Raw genomic sequence first — 16,814 nt, 5'->3', positions numbered from 1 at the left:
CTGACACATGATACATTGTGGATGAACCTTGAGAATATTATGCTAAGTGAAATAAACCAGCCACAAAGGAACAAAAATTGTGTGATTCCACTTACAGAGGTACCTAGCATAGTTAAATTCTTAGAGACAGAAAGGAGATAGTGGTTGCCAAGGGCCAAAGGGAGAGGGAATGGAGAATTATTGTTTACTGGGTATGGAGTTTCAGGTGAAGAAGATGAAAAAACTCTGGAGATGGATGGTGGAGTTGGTTGTACAACAGTGTGAATGCAGTCAGTGCCATGGAACTGTACACTTAAAATGGTTAAAATAGTCAATTTTGTTATGTACATTTTACCATAATAAAAGAGTAGGAATAGGCCGGGTGTGGTAGCTCATGCCTGTAATCCCAGCACTTTGGGAGGCCAAGGCAGGTGGATCACCTGAGGTCAGAAGTTCGAAACCATCCTGGCCAACATGGTGAAACCTTGTCTCTACTAAAAATACAAAAATTAGCCAGGCACGATGGCAGGAGCCTGTAATACCAGCTACTTGGGAGTCTGAGGCAGGAGGATCACTTGAACCCAGGAGGCAGAGGTTGCAGTGAACAGAGATCATGCCGCTGCACTCCAGCCTGGTGACAGAGCGAGACTCCATCTCTAAATAAATAAATAAAGTGGGAATAAAATGGTACATATTGAACAGAGTCGAATAGATGTTTGAGTGTGGGTGTATGGGAGAATAGGGGATAAGGCTAAAGAGGGAAAATAAATAAGTGCATTCAGGTGTGTATGACTGATGTGTGTAACTGAGGAGTGTGGCTAACTTTACCCTACTGCTCTAACGTAGTGTTCAACATACATTAGTCAATAGACCAATTGCTCTCTAGTTTGTTCGAAAGATAGAACCTTTGGCTTCCAGCACTGTTCAGTTCGGTGGTCATGATATCTTACATGTGGAGAACTTAGTCAAAATTATTAAAAATTCCTGTCTCACAGCAACCCCTAAAACATGCAGGCTTAGGCGTTGCCCTATCTGACAGCTTAGGGAACAGAGGGCAGGCGATTAACACCATTTGTGGGGCTGCCCTATGCCAGGACTGGGCTTGGGACTTCAAGGATGTGGTCATGTTTAAAGTTCTCAGTGTCTACAAGATGATTGTTGCATTGCTGCTTTATGGAGGAGGGACCAGAGAGGCAGGCAGTTCAGCTGTTGTTGGCCCAAGCTTGACTGGCCGTGGACTACCAGCCCCTTACTGCTAGCCCAGCGTGGGTCCCTATGTCCCCAAAGCCCACAGCAGAATTTCTGGTGTGGATTACAGAGTGTCCTTGGGAGAATGACTATGACAGAAGGAGCTGGATACAGGTACTGTCCAAGGAAAGTATTGAGAGAGAGCAGGTCTGACTCAGAAAGATTTGGGGCAGGGGGTTGGACTTGGGGCTGTGTGCAGACCGAGGCATGGGGCCAAGGCTGAGCTGGGAGCATGGGACAGGGCTGTGGGCGGGCACTCGGAGCCCAGGGCAGGGTTCACAGAGCTATTTTCAGTTCTCTTGCAGGATCTCCTTCCCAGCCTTCAGAAATTGCCGGTCTGGGAGTTGGGGGCAAGGAGAAGATCCTGGTAAGTGTGAGGTTGTGTGTGTATGAGTTTATTTTTTACCATTTATGTGTGTCCTGGTGTGTTGCACTCTCTATGCATACAGGGGTGTTGTGGAGATTCACATGTGTGTGCATGTAAGATGTCTCTGCCTGTGCCTCTGAGGTCTTGTTCACATCTCATTCTTTCAAAGTCCAGCCCCAGTTGTTTAAGTGAAACGGGTACATGTTGTGTGAGTTTCCTCTCTGAATTCATATGTTTTTGTCCTTGCGTACATCTTGTATGTACGTATATATGTTTATAGAGGTCACTGTGTTTTCCCTTTCCTATTTTCCAAGATAATAAAGTCACAAATCAGTCTTGGCTCAGGCCCATGGTCTATGGTTCTGTTAGCAATGTGGACATAAGAAAGAGTAGTTGGAAAATTGTTGGTTCATTATAGTAGCATTTACTTTTAAAAATACCTGCATATGAACAGCCACCAAAGAGGATGCATTGAAATGAAAATAGAGTTCTACAAATGCAGTGAGAGTGTATGACCTTAAATTATTTTTATTTTTTTACATTAAAAATAATAGAGGCATGTTATTTTTACATTAAAAACAACAGAGGTGTAGAGGTCCGGCACAGTGGCTTACTCCTGTAATTCCAGCACTTTGGGAGGCCAAGGCAGGTGGATCACCTGACGTCAGGAGTTTGAGACCAGCCTGACCAACACGGTGAAACCCCTGCCTCTACTAAAAATACAAAATTAGCCGGGCGTGGTGGTGCATGTCTGTAATACCAGCTACTCAGGAGGCTGAGGCAGGAGAATTGCTTGAACCCGGGAGGCAGAGGTTGCAGTGAGCTGAGATAGCACCACTGTACTCCAGCCTGGGCAACAAGAACGAAACTCCATCTCAAAAAAATAAATAAATAAAATCAACAGAGGCATATACCCAAAGGAACTAAAAGCAGGGACTTAAGCAGATATTTGTATGCCCCTGTTCATAGCAGCATTATTCATAGTAGCCACAAGGCGGGAGCAACCCAAGCATCTGTCAACAGATGGAGAAGCAAAATATGATATAGACATACAATAGAGGATTGTTCAGCCTTCAAAAGGGTTGAAATTCTTTTTTTTTTTTTTTTTTTTTTTTTTTTGTGACGGAGTCTTGCTCTGTCGCCCAGGCTGGAGTGCAGTGGCGCAATCCGCCTCCCGGGTTCACGCCATTCTCCTGCCTCAGCCCACGGAGTAGCTGGGACTACAGGCACCCGCCACTGCGCCCGGCTAATTTTTTATGTTTTTAGTAGAGACGGGGTTTCACCGTGGTCTCGATCTCCTGACCTTGTGATCCACCCGCCTCGGCCTCCCAAAATGCTGGGATTACAGGCGTGAGCCACCGCGCCCAGCAAAAGGGTTGAAATTCTTACACATACTACAGTGTGAATGAACTTTGAGACCATGTTAAGTGAAATAAAGCAGTCATAAAAGAGCAAATGTTCTATGAATCCACTTATATGAGATATGTAGAGTAGTCAAATACAGGCTAGGCGTGCTGGCTCGTGCCTGTAATCCCTTTGGATTATAGCACTTTGGGAAGCCAAGGCGGGAGGATCACCTGAGGTTGGGAGTTTGAGATCAACCTGACCAACATGGAGAAACCCCGTCTCTATTAACAATACAAAAATTAGCCGGGTGTGGTAGTGCATGGCTGTAATCCCAGCTACTACTCGGAAGGATAGCTTGAACCCTGGAGGTGGAGGCTGCAGTCAGTGGAGATCACACCACTGCACTCCAGCCTGGGAGACAGAGCAAGACTCCATCTCAAAATAAATGAATAAATAAACAAATTCATAGAGACAAAAAGTAGAATGGTGGTTTCCAGAGGGTTGGGTAAGAGGCGATGAGAGTTAGTATTTAATGCGTACAGAACTTCTGCAAGACGAAAAGAGTTCCAGAGGTGGATGGTGTGATGAGAGCAGAACAAGGATGAATATACATAATGTCACTGTGCTGTATACTTCATAATGGTTAACATGGTAAATTTTATTATGTATATTGGGCCACACTTTAAAAAAATAAATTTTAAAAGGAAATAGGGTATACTGTATAAAAGTTATAACTCAGTGAAAAAACAGATTTTAAAAAGAGAAGGAGGTCAGGCGCGATGGCTCACACCTGTAATCCCAGCACTTTGGGAGGCTGAGGCAGGCAGATCACAAAGTCAGGAGATCGAGACCACCCTGGCCAACATGGTGAAACCCTGTCTCTACTAAAAATACAAAAATTCACTGGGTGTGGTGGTGGGTGCCTGTAGTCCCAGCTACTTGGGAGGCTGAGGCAGGAGAATCCCTTGAACCCGGGAGGCAGAGGTTGCATTGAGATGAGATCACACCACTGCACTCCAGCCTGGTGACAGAGCAAGACTCCATCTGAAAAAACAAAAAAAAAGAGAGAGAGAGAAGAAAAAAAAATGTGTAGGGCAAAAGCAGTGTCAGGTGTCTCCAGTGTGTGAAACATGGCTTGTAGAGTGGCACAGAAGGAGACAATGGTGATTTGCACTTTCGGGCCAGGCGTAAACATGTTACTGGCCTTCAGAGAGGGCCTGTTAGTGCTTCAGTGTAGCCAGGCCCTGGGTGTGTGACAGGAGGAAGAGTGGAATCCTGACCTCGTAAAATAACATCGCATCTGGAATAGTCTGCACCTTACTTACAGCCCAGCATCTGCAGCCCATGAGAACTTCCTGCCACTGATTGACATGGTTGAAGTGCATGGCATGTAAATTATATCTCACTAACGACATTTTAAAAAATAATGAAGGTTAGCACCTATTGAAGTCTTACAAGTGCTAGGCCCTATTTTCCACACTTCTATGGATTAGATTCACTTGTTTGGTTTTCACGACTGCTTGTGGTTCTTGTTATTATCATCCCCTTTTCAGCAGAGGGCACTGAGATGGTAAGGTCAGACCAGGGAGTGGCTGTGCCCAGTCAATCCAGGCAGCCTGCTACACCTAAGTCCTTGCTCTTAACCACAATGAAGACAAAAAACAGCCACTAACTAGAAATAATCATATTGCACTCACCTGCATTTTCTTTTAACATATTGTGAATATCTTTCTATGTCAATACATACGTATTTCCTACATTGTTTTGAAAGTCTGTAGAGCTTTTTGTCACATGGATCTCCCATAATTTTTTTTTTTTTTTTTTTTGAGACAGAATCTCATTCCTGTTGCCCAGGCTGGAGTGCAGTAGTGCAATCTCAGCTCACTGCAGCCTTGAATTCCCTGGGCTCAGGTGATCCTCCCATTTCAGCCTCCCAAGCAGCTGGGACTACAGGCATGCACCACCACACCCAGCTAATCTTTTATATTTTTAACTTATGACAGGGTTTTGCCCTGTTGCCCAGTCTGGTCTCCAACTCCTGGGCTCAAGCAATCTGCCTACCTTGGCCTCCCAAAGTGCTAAGATTAGAGGCATGAGCCACTGCATCCAGCCTACCGTAACTTATTAAATCAGTTTCCCACACTTGGACAGTGAGGTTTTTTCCAATTTTATTTGGTATTATTAAAAGTGCTGTTTTAAACATTCTTGTGTATACACGTTTGTGTACATCCCTGATTATTTTTTTAAGAATAATTCCCTAAAAGGAGAATTCTACTTTTTATGCCATTACCAAATGGCCCTCTGAAAAGTGATTGCCCCAGCTTAGTCTTGCCACATCAGCTTTAAAAAGTGACATTGCACCTGGGGCAGATTATTTTCTCACTGCCTCACTTCATCATCAATAGCTGCATTCAAGGGGACCGGAAAGCTTCAGCTTTAGCTGTGACTTTTTTGTCGTTTTTCTGAAATCAACAAATGAAAACCAGGCTCCACTGAAGGACCTCCCAGCACGAAGCAGAGAGTTACCTGCCCTAAGGTGAGGGATCATAGGATGTCATTGTTGTCAGGAAGTAGAAGGCTCTATTTTTCAGACCTCTTCACCTGCCCTCCTGTAGGTATTGGTGTTCCTCAGAGCCAAGTACTTGCCTCTTTTCTTTTCTGTCCTCTCCCTGAGTGATCTCACTCATCCTTGAGTCTCACCTAACCTTATAAACTGACTCCCATATCCAAGTATCTGGCCCAGACTCCTCTCCAGAGCCACAGGCTCAGACATCAGACCAAATCACCTGGACCTCCCGTTTGGTGGCCCACAGTCAACTCAAAGTTGGTTCGGAACTGAGTTTGTCATCTTTCTCCATGAACCTCCTCCTCCACCTTCCCTCCTCTAGGGACTCCACCATAATTTGCAGTCACAGAAGCCAGCAGCCTGGGGACTCCACCTTTCTCACACCTCAAGCACCATGGAATCCACCGCCCCAACACCCAGCCTTCATCTTAATTCAGGCCCCCATCACTGCTTGCTACCAATTGTTACAATAATTTTCTAATTGTCTCCATTCTCTACTTGCTGCCAGAGTGAGCATTCTAAAGCACAAGTCGAATTTGCATCTCTCTTGCTTTAAAATAAAGTATGCTTTTAGCGATTTGCCATTATTTACAGCAGTGCTGTCTAATAGAAATATAATAGGGGTGATGTATGTAATTTAAAAATTTTTGAGACCACATTTAAAAAAGAAAAAACAAGGTGAAGTTAATTTTAATTACATGTGTGTATATATATATATATATATTTTTTTTTTTTTTTTTTTTTTTTTTTTTTGAGACGAAGTCTTGCTCTGTTGCCCAGGCTACAGTGCAGTGGCGTGATCTCGGCTCAAGGCAACCTCCACCTCCCGGGTTCAAGCAATTCTCCTGCCTCAGCCTCCTGAGTAACTGGGATTACAGGCGCCTGCCACTGCGCCTGGCTAATTTTTGTATTTTTAGTAGAGACGGGGTTTCACCATCTTGGTCAGGCTGGTCTCAAACTCCTGACCTCATGATCCACCCACCTCAGCCTCCCAAAGTGCTGGGATTACAGGCGTGAGACACTGTGCCCGGCAATAATATATTTATTTAACTGAGTGTATCTAGTACGTTATCATTTCCACATGTAATCAATATAAAATTATCTCTGTTTTATATTATTTTTCATATGAAGTCTTTGCAATCCATTGTGTATTTCACGTGTACATCTCAAACTGGCCTGACCACGTTTAAGGTGCTCTGTAGCCACATGTGGCTAATGGCTACCTTGGTGGACAGCACAGATTCAGAGACTAGAGCCCTAGTCCTTCACATGGAATAGAAGGCACTGGGTGATGCGACCTGCCCTACCTCTGGCCTCATCCCTCTTGTTATGCCCCACATCACATCTTCTCTCCAGGCAAATCACAAATACTCCCGAGTCTTTCATCCATTGTACCTTTGCTTAGGCCCCTCCTGTCTTGCCTTCTGGGGTCTGTCCATCCCTTCAATCCTCACATCCCACCTCTTCAGCCAGATGAACACTTCCTCCTCTGCTCAAGACTAGTTTGAGCATCACCCCCTTCCTGAAGCCTTTTCCTCTCTGACTCCCAGGGAGGGGCGGAGCCCCACTCTGCCCTGTTCAGACTTCTATTCCAACTAATACCTATACCCGTCAGTGCATTTATTTGTTTACTGAACTGATCCATCACACTAGATTTTAAGCCCCTTAAGGTCAAGGACCTTGTCTTGCCTTTTTTTTCCCCTCAGTGCCTGTACCTAAGTACATCAAAGATGATGAACCAATGTTTGGCAGATGAATTGATTAATCATCAAGAAACTGAGGGCCAGGCATGGTGGCTCACACCTGTAATCCCAGGACTTTGGGAGGCCCAGGAGGGCAGATCGCTTGAGGTCAGGAGTTCAAGACCAGCCTGGCCAACATGGTGAAACTCTGTCTTTAGTAAAAATACAAAAATTAGCCGAGTGTGGTGGTGGGCACCTGTAATCCCAGCTACTGAGGATGAGGCAGCAGAATCACTTGAACCCGGGAGGTGGGCTGAGATCATGCCACTGCACTCCAGCCTGAGCAACAGAGCCAGACTCCAAAAAAGAAAGAAAGAAAGACGGCTGGGCGTGGTGGCTCATGCCTGTAATCCCAGCACTTTGGGAGGCCGAAGCGGGCGGATCACGAGGTCAGGAGATCAAGACCATCCTGGCTAACATGGTGAAACCCCATCTCCACTAAAAATACAAAAAATTAGCCAGACTTGGTGGCGGGCGCCTGTAGTCCCAGCTACTGGGGAGGCTAAGGCAGGAGAATGGCGTGAACCCGGGAGGCGGAGCTTGCAGTGAGCCGAGATTGTGCCACTGCACTCCAGCCTGGGAGACAGAGAGACTCCGTCTCAAAAAAAAAAAAAAAAGAAAAAGAGAAAGAAAGAAAAAGAAAAAGAAAGAAAGAAAGAAAGAGAAAAAGAAACTGAGGCCTAGAAAGATGAAGTGACTTGCCCAAAGATCTCATAACTGACACACAGCCTCTGGACTTACATTGCAGACTCTCAGTCCCGTGTTCATCCTGCCACTAGGTTAGGTGATGTCCTAGGTCTAATCTGTAGTGTACACATGGAAAGATATAAGTGAAGATTGGTTTGAGGTGCCAACTGCTAAAATTTAGGTGACTTGGATCACAATCCTGCTGTTTCTTGTATGGTTTCTTTTCAGTTTTAGTTGCACTATATTTCACTGCCTTCAAATAATTACTAGGAAATGACAGGGACCAGAAGAAACATAGGCACATAGTACAGGATGATACACAGCCCTTTATCAGAGCTGACTTCACTTACAGATGAAGAGGATGGCTGCAACCTGGGGAAAGAGTCTCTTTGCCTGAAAACTATCTGAAGTTCTTTTTTAGTGCAATCTTAGCGCACTGCAACCACCACCTCCCAGGTTCAAGCAATTCGCCTGCCTTAGCCTCCCGAGTAGCTGGGACTACAGGCACGCACCACCATGCCCAGCTAATTTTTTTGTGTTTTTAGTAGAGACGGGGTTTCATCATGCCGGCCAGGCTGGTCTCAAACTCCCGACCTTGTGATCCACTCGCCTCAGCCTTTCAAAGTGCTGGGATTGCAGGTGTGAGCCACCGAGCCTGGCCAATTTTTTTATTTTTAGTAGAGATGGGGTTTCACCATGTTGGCCAGGCTGGTCTCGAGCTCCTGACCTCAGGTGATCCACCTGCCTCGGCTTCCCGAAGTGCTGGGATTACAGGCGTGAGCCACTGCACCTGGCCCTATCTGAAGTTCTTGAAGCCTAGTTAAGGACCTGATTAATGGACCAACTGGAGTGCCCAGGGGTCTGGAGGGCCTGGTCCTAGCAATGGACCTGCTCCCAGCTTGCAAGCTGTTTACACTCCTAGTTTTGGCTTCCTCATCTGTAAGATGAAGGGAGCCGACTGCCATTGCAAGCTGCAAATACGTGACTCAGTGCCCTCCTTTCATTACCCACTGCAGACACTGCTACTTAGTTCTTCTCTGGGTTCTTCTCTGCCTTGGAATTCTTCTTTCCACCCTGCCATGGAGCTGTCATTCTTCTAGCTAAAAGCTTTTTGCCTTTGAGACTCTCCTAGCTCTGACCTAATTCCCATAACTAGATGCAAATGACCATGAGAGAGTAACACCTCAAGTTCTTGCCAGCTTTAATCAACAGCTAAACTCTCAGGGCCTTATTCTGCCAAGGCCACCCAGGAGGCCTAGGAGATAACAGCAGGAGAGGAGGTGATAGAAGAAAAGGAAGTCTAGTGCCTACCAGGGCATCAGGGCACACATTGGGCCTATTGCCTGAGCATCCATTGTGGGCACACACTTCAGGGTGCTTTGCAGAAGAAATGCCACAAGAGAAGAGCCTGGCCTGCTGCCCTTGAGTACCATGCAGTTAGTTTAATACAAGAGCCAGAAAATATCATTTCTGTTCCCAATGACGTGAGTAGCCAGAGCGGGAACTCGTATATCTAATTAATGGCTCTGTTGCCAAGTGTCCAGGACAGTGCCTGGCACAAAGTAGTCTCTCAGTAAATATTTGAATGAATGAATGAAAAACAAATGTACACACACACTGACAAAGGAACACTCTCCACCCTTGACGCTTCACTGGGTACGGTAGAGTTGAACTCCCAGCCAGCATGGAACTCACATTTTCATGGTGCTTTCCTTCCTCCCCTCAGATTTTTCCAAATGAGACCATGTTACCTTAATTTAATGTCTAAAATACACACAATTATGCACTCCCCCTCAAACTCAAACCCCACTTTCTGTGGGTTTTGTGGTTTGTTACACATTCATTAAGTGTATTTTTACCGTTGTTGTTATTTTTTTAAGCAGATCTAAGCCCGTTTTAGGTAGAAATGCATTCCTCTTCTTGGGGCTGCAACAGGAAATTCTAAAATCCCTTTGTGGAGTTGCATCTTCCGTGAAGTTAAAAGTTCCAGGCCCAGCCTTCCAGCCACGTGGTTCAGGGTTAGTAGCTGATCCTTCTGTGGAAACCTTGTCCATAAAGGGTCAGTTAGCACGAGGGGAGGGGCCTGGCAAGAGGTGAAACTCCAAGCACATCTATTAATTATGAGAGAGAACAACATGTTTTTATTTTGCTGTTCATTTAAACTGGAACTGAGAAAGGTTGCTGGGTCCCCACACATTATCTTCCTCCTCCCTCCTCCCCCTTCCCTCCCCCCTCTTCCCCTTCCCCTCTGTGTACCTGCATGGGCTTGTGTTTGTGTGTGCGCGGGTGCACATGGGTGTGTGTGTGTGTGTTTGCTGGCTCAGACTCTGTGCCCATACTTTGACACATTATTGCTTGGATTTCTTCCTCTTCTGGGAAGCGGGCACACGTCATTCAATTTAGAAGACGTGGGCTGACATCTACCACGTACAAGACCCCCTTGGCAATCTGGGTGACTCAGGAAGCAGAGCAAGTAGGTGCTTAGACCAATGGCAAAACCCCTCCCTTCCTTGCCCCACTCCTAGGCCAAGGAAAAAAGTTCAGCTTTATTGCATTCATCCAGGATTTTGCAATCAAAATCTCTAGAAGGAAGCTATTTTGAGCTCAGCCCACATGGATGGGTGGCATTTTTTTCAGATTTAGAATTGTTTTTCTTTGAATTTCATATGAGGGAGGACTGATCTTTCAGGATATCTAAGGGTCTTAACCCAGCCCTGTCTTAGTGACAGTCCCTGTGGGAACACGAAGATGAATCACACAAGGTCTCCAGGACAAGACCCACGCAGCACAGTAACCACAGCCTCTCCAAGCTCGAGTCCCTTGGTCTGAAGCTGGTAAAGAGGAGCAAGGAATCCCTGTGACCACAGGGGCCAGGCAGCGCCATTCCAGAGCCCTGGGGCAGAAGCCATGTGCAGGGCTGTCATTCCTTGGGACCAATATGAGTCATATCCAGAGAGCTGGGCATCCTAGAAACATTTTCTGGAAGCAAAATCTGCTGATCTAGGGGTCAGGGGGCTAAGGCTCTTTTTCTAGCTCTGTCAAGAATTCCTTTGAGATCCTGTGTCCAAGAGCCCTTTGCAAACACAAAACCCACATTCCATGGTTTATGATTGACATCCCGTGGGTACCTCCAGCACATCATAGAACTTCTCTGAGAGGCCCTCACCTAAATGATGAGGTAATAAACATGCCTGAGAGAGTGGGTGTGTAAGCCTTTGGGAAGGTATGTGATGGTGGGCCAAGATAAACAGCTTTTAGCATCATTTCTCTTTCCCATCACACACACAACCAACTGCCCCTCAACCGTAATGAAAGCAGCCGGTCCCTGCCAGGCACTGAGCTAAGTTACACGTCTTCATTTATATAGCAGCTCCTTAAGCCCCTCCCTTGATCTCAAGGCCTTCTGGTGAAAGATCCAAGTCCAAAAGTTGAAGGAATCTAATTACATGTGGGGAGAAGGACCAGGTATGGATTCCAGCACTCATTTTGCAAAATGCTTAGAGGATAAAGCAGAGATCTCCTGCTCTGCGGGTGTGTCTCTGTCTTTCCTCAAGATGGCCTGTGGGAAGAGAGGCTGGCCTTGGAAGAGAGAGCCCACCCCTTGGAGCTCCCTCATGTCCTTCCCTAGGCACAGGTGGGTTCTGTCTTCCCTCCAGTGGGGTCCACAGAGCATGTGACCAGGGGCAGAAGTTTTCCCCGGGCTTGAGATGGGGTGTGGGTTTGAGTTTTGCTGCCCTGGGCCTAGAACTCCATTTCCCCATTTGTTTTTTGACCAGGTTGAGACATAGTTCCAGTGTGAACTGATTTCCCCATCTCTGGGCTATGCTATCGCAAATAACTCACACATGAGTAATGTGCCCATGTTTGTGTAGAGTTTATTTAGATAAGAAAAACAACTCGAGGCCTCATGGGAGGGGCTGCTCAGCACCACTGAGCCAGGCGTTTCCTGGGCCTGCCCAGGAGAGCCAGGCCTTCAGGCTGCTGGAAGGTGGCTGAAAAGCCCACATGCTCAGACATCTCCAGGGCCTGCCCATGGGAAGAAATGTGAGGGATGGAACAGAGGATGGGGAACAGAGGACAGGGAAGCTGGAAGCTGGGTATTGAGTGTAGCTCTGTAGCCATAGTTGTGTGCCCTTGGGTAAGACACTTCAACCCTCTGAGCACTAGTTTCCCCTCTTTGCAAAGGGACGGGTTGGGGGAAAATAATAACAACATCCAGCCACCAAAGGATTGTGGAGATTAAAAGAAATGACCTAAGGGAGAGACTTTGTAAACTGCAGAGGCCAACACACAAGTTAGTTATTAATTAACGGCTGGATTAAGGCCGTGTTTTCAGGCCACACTCAACAGTGGAGTTGGCACAATGCTGGGATTCAAAGGCCTGGGTCCAAGTTCCAATCCGCCAGCACCCGGTCACAAGACCTCAAGCCTCCTCATCTCCCCGAGACCTAGGATCACCTCTGTGAAGTGAGGATAGTGATTCTTCCACCACATAATCCTTGAGGCTCTGTGTTGGCAGTTTTGAAGCAAAGGATAGCTATGAACCTGTTTTGTGAACTGTACAATGTACAAATATGAGATGATGCTGCCAAGTTATTCAAAGGGTCATTCATCAGTGAATCAACGTATCAACAAGCCTATTAGCTGGACAGTTGAGGATACACCAATAAGCCGTCTAGCTGGGGATGAGAAGAGGGAGGGCTGCACGTGAAGGGTTAATTCACAATGTAGAGTGACAGTGGTGAGCAGACTTTTAGGCTGAAGGCTGAAGGGCTCATCCTTTTTAAATTTTGAGACAAGGTCTTGCATTGTCACCCAGTCACCCAGGCTGAGTACAGTGGCATAATCATGGCTCATTGTGGTCTCCACCTCCCAGGCTCAAGCAATCCTCCCAACTCAGCCTCCCAAGTAACTGGGACTACAGGTGCGCACCACCATGCCCAGCTAGTTTTTTGTATTTTTTGTAGAGGTGGGGTTTCGTCATGTTGACCAAGCTGGTCTTGAACTCCTGAGCTCAAGCAGTCTGCCTGCCTCGGCCTCCCAAAGTGCTGGGATTACAGGTATGAGCCACCAAACCTAGAGTCCTTTTTTTTTTTTTTTTTAACCTATAACCCTTTGGGAACAATGCCTTAACACAGTCACTTGTTTAAAAGAAATCTATTTTTTTAAAGCAGAACTGATTTTTCAAACAAAGAGTTAAACAGAACCCCAGGTTATAAAGCTTGAAAGCAAATCTGCTCTGGCTGAAACAGGGGTCTGGGCCCAGAGCCAGGACTATGTAGCACCCCCACTCCACCCACTCACTGGTCTATCTCACCATTCCTACTCCTCAACAGCCCCAGAGGCACCCCCTCCAAGTGCAGAGTTTCTACAGCTTCCAAACCACAGCCTCCTGGTCTGTGAAGCATGTATCCCAGAGACACTCTCACACCAGGAGGCACGTGCATGCATGTTCATAGAAGCATTACTTATGGTGATGATCATTGGAAACAACCTAAATGTCCATCAGCAAGAAAAAGGGTAAATACGTCATGATCTACGTACACAGTGTAATTAACTTTGCTACAGTGAAAGTGAATGAATGTGAGCTACATGTATCAACAAAGATTAAGCTCTCAAATACACTACTGAGTGCAAAGAATAAGTTGCAGAATATGTGCTACATTGTATCGAATCTAAAACTAAAAAAATTATATATACTTAGTGATACATATACACATAGTTAGAGTATGAAGATGTGCATGGGAAATAAAGCTTCTAGAAGAAAACATAGGAGAATATCTTTATGACTTTGGGATAGGCAAAGATTTCTTAAATAGGGCACAAAGCATTAACCATAAAAAACTGATACATTCGATTTCATTAAAATTAAGAACTGTGGCCGGGTGCAGTGGCTCATGCCTGTAATCCCAGCGCTTTGGGAGGCCGAGGCGGGGGGGATCACCTGAGGTCAGGAGTTTGAGACTAGCCTGCCCAGTATGGTGAAACTCAGTCTCTAGTCTCTACTAAAAATACAAAAATTAGCTGGCCATAGTGGGGTGCACCTGTAGGCCCAGCTACTCAGGAGGCTGAGACAGGAGAATCGCTTGAACCTAGGAGGTGGAGGTTGCAGTGAGCCGAGATTGCACCACTGCACTCCAGCCTGGGAGGCACTGAGACTCTGTCTCAAAAAAAAAAAAAAAAAAATTAAGAACTGTTCATGAAAAGAGACATTGAAGAAATACTGAAAAGGAATACAAAAAATAGGAAACGAGATTTGCAATATATATTGAAGGAACTCCTCCAAGTTACACAATGAACTGTAGATCAATATGAAAAGGGAAGGAGGTCAATTTTTTAAAAATGAAACTTGAACAGCTCCTTATAAAAGAGAATATTCAAAGACTGCTAAGCATATAAAAGGGTGTTCATCCTTACTAATTACCTAGAAAATGCAAATTAAAACATAATGCCATACACCACATACCCATTAGGATGGCTAAAATTTAAAAGATTAACAACACCAGTACTATCAAGGATGCGGATTAATCAGAGCTCTCATCCATTGCTGGTGGGAAAGTAAATTGGTGCAACCACTTTGGACAACGGTTTGACAGCATTCACTATTGAACACATGTAAACATCCTCCCAAATTCTACTCCTAGTTACATACCCAGGAGAAATAAGCCATTAAGTCCATCAAAAGACATGTATAAGAATGCTTATATATTCATAATAACCTTAAACTGGAAATAACGCAAATGTCCATCATTAGTAGGATGGATAAATTATGGTATAGTCACACAAGAATTCTACACAGCAGTAACAACAAATGAACTACTGCTGTGCAAAACAACAGGGTGACTCTTACAGGTGAAATAAGCCAGACGCAAAAGAGAATCATGTGTATGATTTCACATTTAGGAAGGCCAAAAGCTGGCAAAACTCATCCGTGTGGTAGAGGTCAGACCAGTGGTACACTGAACTGGTACTTCCTGAGGAAGCTTTCTGGAGTTCTGGACATGTTTCCTAGCTTGATCCAAGTGGTGGTTGCACAGACAGACATATTCATTGGTAAAATCCATCAAGTTGTACATTTAAGATTTGTGCACCTAATGCAAGTGATACTTTGATTAAAAACTTACAAAATGAAAAGATATGTATGGGAATGAAAATTACAAAGTTCAGGGCAAACACTACATTCAGCACCGTTCCTTATGTGGGGAGGGAGAAATCACCTTGGAGTTGTGAGTTGTGATATAAAACAACCCAGATGTTCCCGTTTACCAAAGTGAGACTGTGCCTGGTGCCATGGCCCGCACCTGTAATCCCAATACTTTGGGAGGCTGAGGCAGGTGGATCACTTAAGTTCAAGACCAGCCTGGGCAACATGGTGAGACTTTGTCTCTATAAAATATACAAAAAATTGGCCGGGCGTGGTGGTTCATGCCTGTAATCCCAGCACTTTGGGAGGCCGAGGCAGGTGGATCATGAGGTCAAGAGATCGAGACTATCTTGGCCAATGTGGTGAAACCCTGTCTCTACTAAAAATACAAAAATTAGCTGGGCATGGTGGTGCATGCCTGTAGTCCCAGCTACTCGGAAGGCTGAGGCAGGAGAATCGCTTGAACTCGGGAGGTGGAGGTTGTAGTGAGCTGAGGTCATGCCACTGCACTCCAGCCTGGTGACAGAACGAGACTCCGTCTCATAAATAAATAAATAAATAAATAGGCATGGTGGCATGCACCTGTAGTGGGAGGCTGACATCAGAGGATCACTTGAGCTTAGAAGGTGGAGGCTGCAGTGAGCTCTGACTGCACCACTGCACTCCAGCCTGGGCAACAGAGTGAGACCCTGTCTCAAAAACAAAAAAACAAAAAACAAAAACAAGGTTAAGACTGTCTTGGAAACTGAAGGGGCCCAGAAAACCTACAAGACCTGCCTGAGATTTTATTTAGGGATAAGAAGAAAGCAAGCAAGCTGAAAAGGACAGAAAAAGAAAATAATGTTGACTTCAGTTTGCAGGTTAAATCCCATTGACCATATAAGGGTTACATCCATGTAAAGTGCCTGGCTCATAGTAGTGCACCCATCATTTCCCCTTCACCATAGGAGAAGCTGCATCCCAGGCGATCCAAGCCCAACGAACTCCTCCCACTCCCAGGAAGGCCTTGCTTGAGGCCAGAGGCTGGCAGGGGAAAAAAACTCCTCTGCAAAATGTTGCCTCAGCCTCTGGAATTTACACTTACCCCACTGCCGTCTGCTCAACATTCCTGCCTGAAATTCCAGCCGAACCATAGGAAACAACTGCTCTGTGAAGGTCCAGGAACTGGCAGGGGCTGGCAGGGGCTGGCAGGCCTCTCCCAACTTCCAAATTGCTGTCACAGGCTATGACCTCACTTCCTTAGCCCGCTCCAGGGTGAGCCTCCTCTCCAGTCCTGAATGTTCAGTGGGCAGGAGGGCAACAGCGTGGGCCTGGACCAGATCATGGCAGGCCACTGAGCAGGGCTTGGCCAGGTCACTGCCATGGATCATTTCCCATTTTGGAGAGTCAAACCCCAATACCCTTGCTCAAAGTTAAATGCACAGAGGAAATTCCCTGTTCTGGGAGGCTTGGGGGAAGTGGATGTCCCTCGGCTCAGCTTTCTTGATGAGTTGAAGGGAGGAAAGGAGTTGTGTTTCTTGAGTGCTTACTCTATACCAGGCCCTGTGCTAGGCTTACACTCTTCAGAATGACTGTGTGAGGCCAGATGCGGTGACTCACGCCTGTAATCCCAGCTCTTTGGGAGGCCGAGGCGGGCAGATCACCTGAGGTTGGGAGTTCGAGACGAGCCTGACCAACATGGAGAAACCCCATCTCTACTAAAAATAAAAAAATTGGCCGGGTGTGGTGGTGCAT

The 16,814-nt window shown here is 45.9% G+C and overlaps 1 long non-coding RNA gene across 1 annotated transcript in view; it reads left to right on the top strand.

The window, feature by feature from the left end:
- The first annotated feature begins 1,451 nt into the window (after positions 1-1,451).
- Positions 1,452-16,814, top strand: part of LOC104002349 (uncharacterized) — a 75,205-nt gene continuing 59,842 nt past the window's right edge. Inside the window, exon 1 of the long non-coding RNA XR_674595.5 lies at positions 1,452-1,594. This is a non-coding gene — a long non-coding RNA (uncharacterized LOC104002349). The remainder of the gene's footprint in view (positions 1,595-16,814) is intronic.

The sequence above is a fragment of the Pan troglodytes genome, chromosome 16 (assembly GCF_028858775.2).
Source record: "Pan troglodytes isolate AG18354 chromosome 16, NHGRI_mPanTro3-v2.0_pri, whole genome shotgun sequence".
Taxonomy (NCBI): domain Eukaryota; kingdom Metazoa; phylum Chordata; class Mammalia; order Primates; family Hominidae; genus Pan; species Pan troglodytes.
This window is presented reverse-complemented; position numbering and strand designations above follow the sequence as displayed.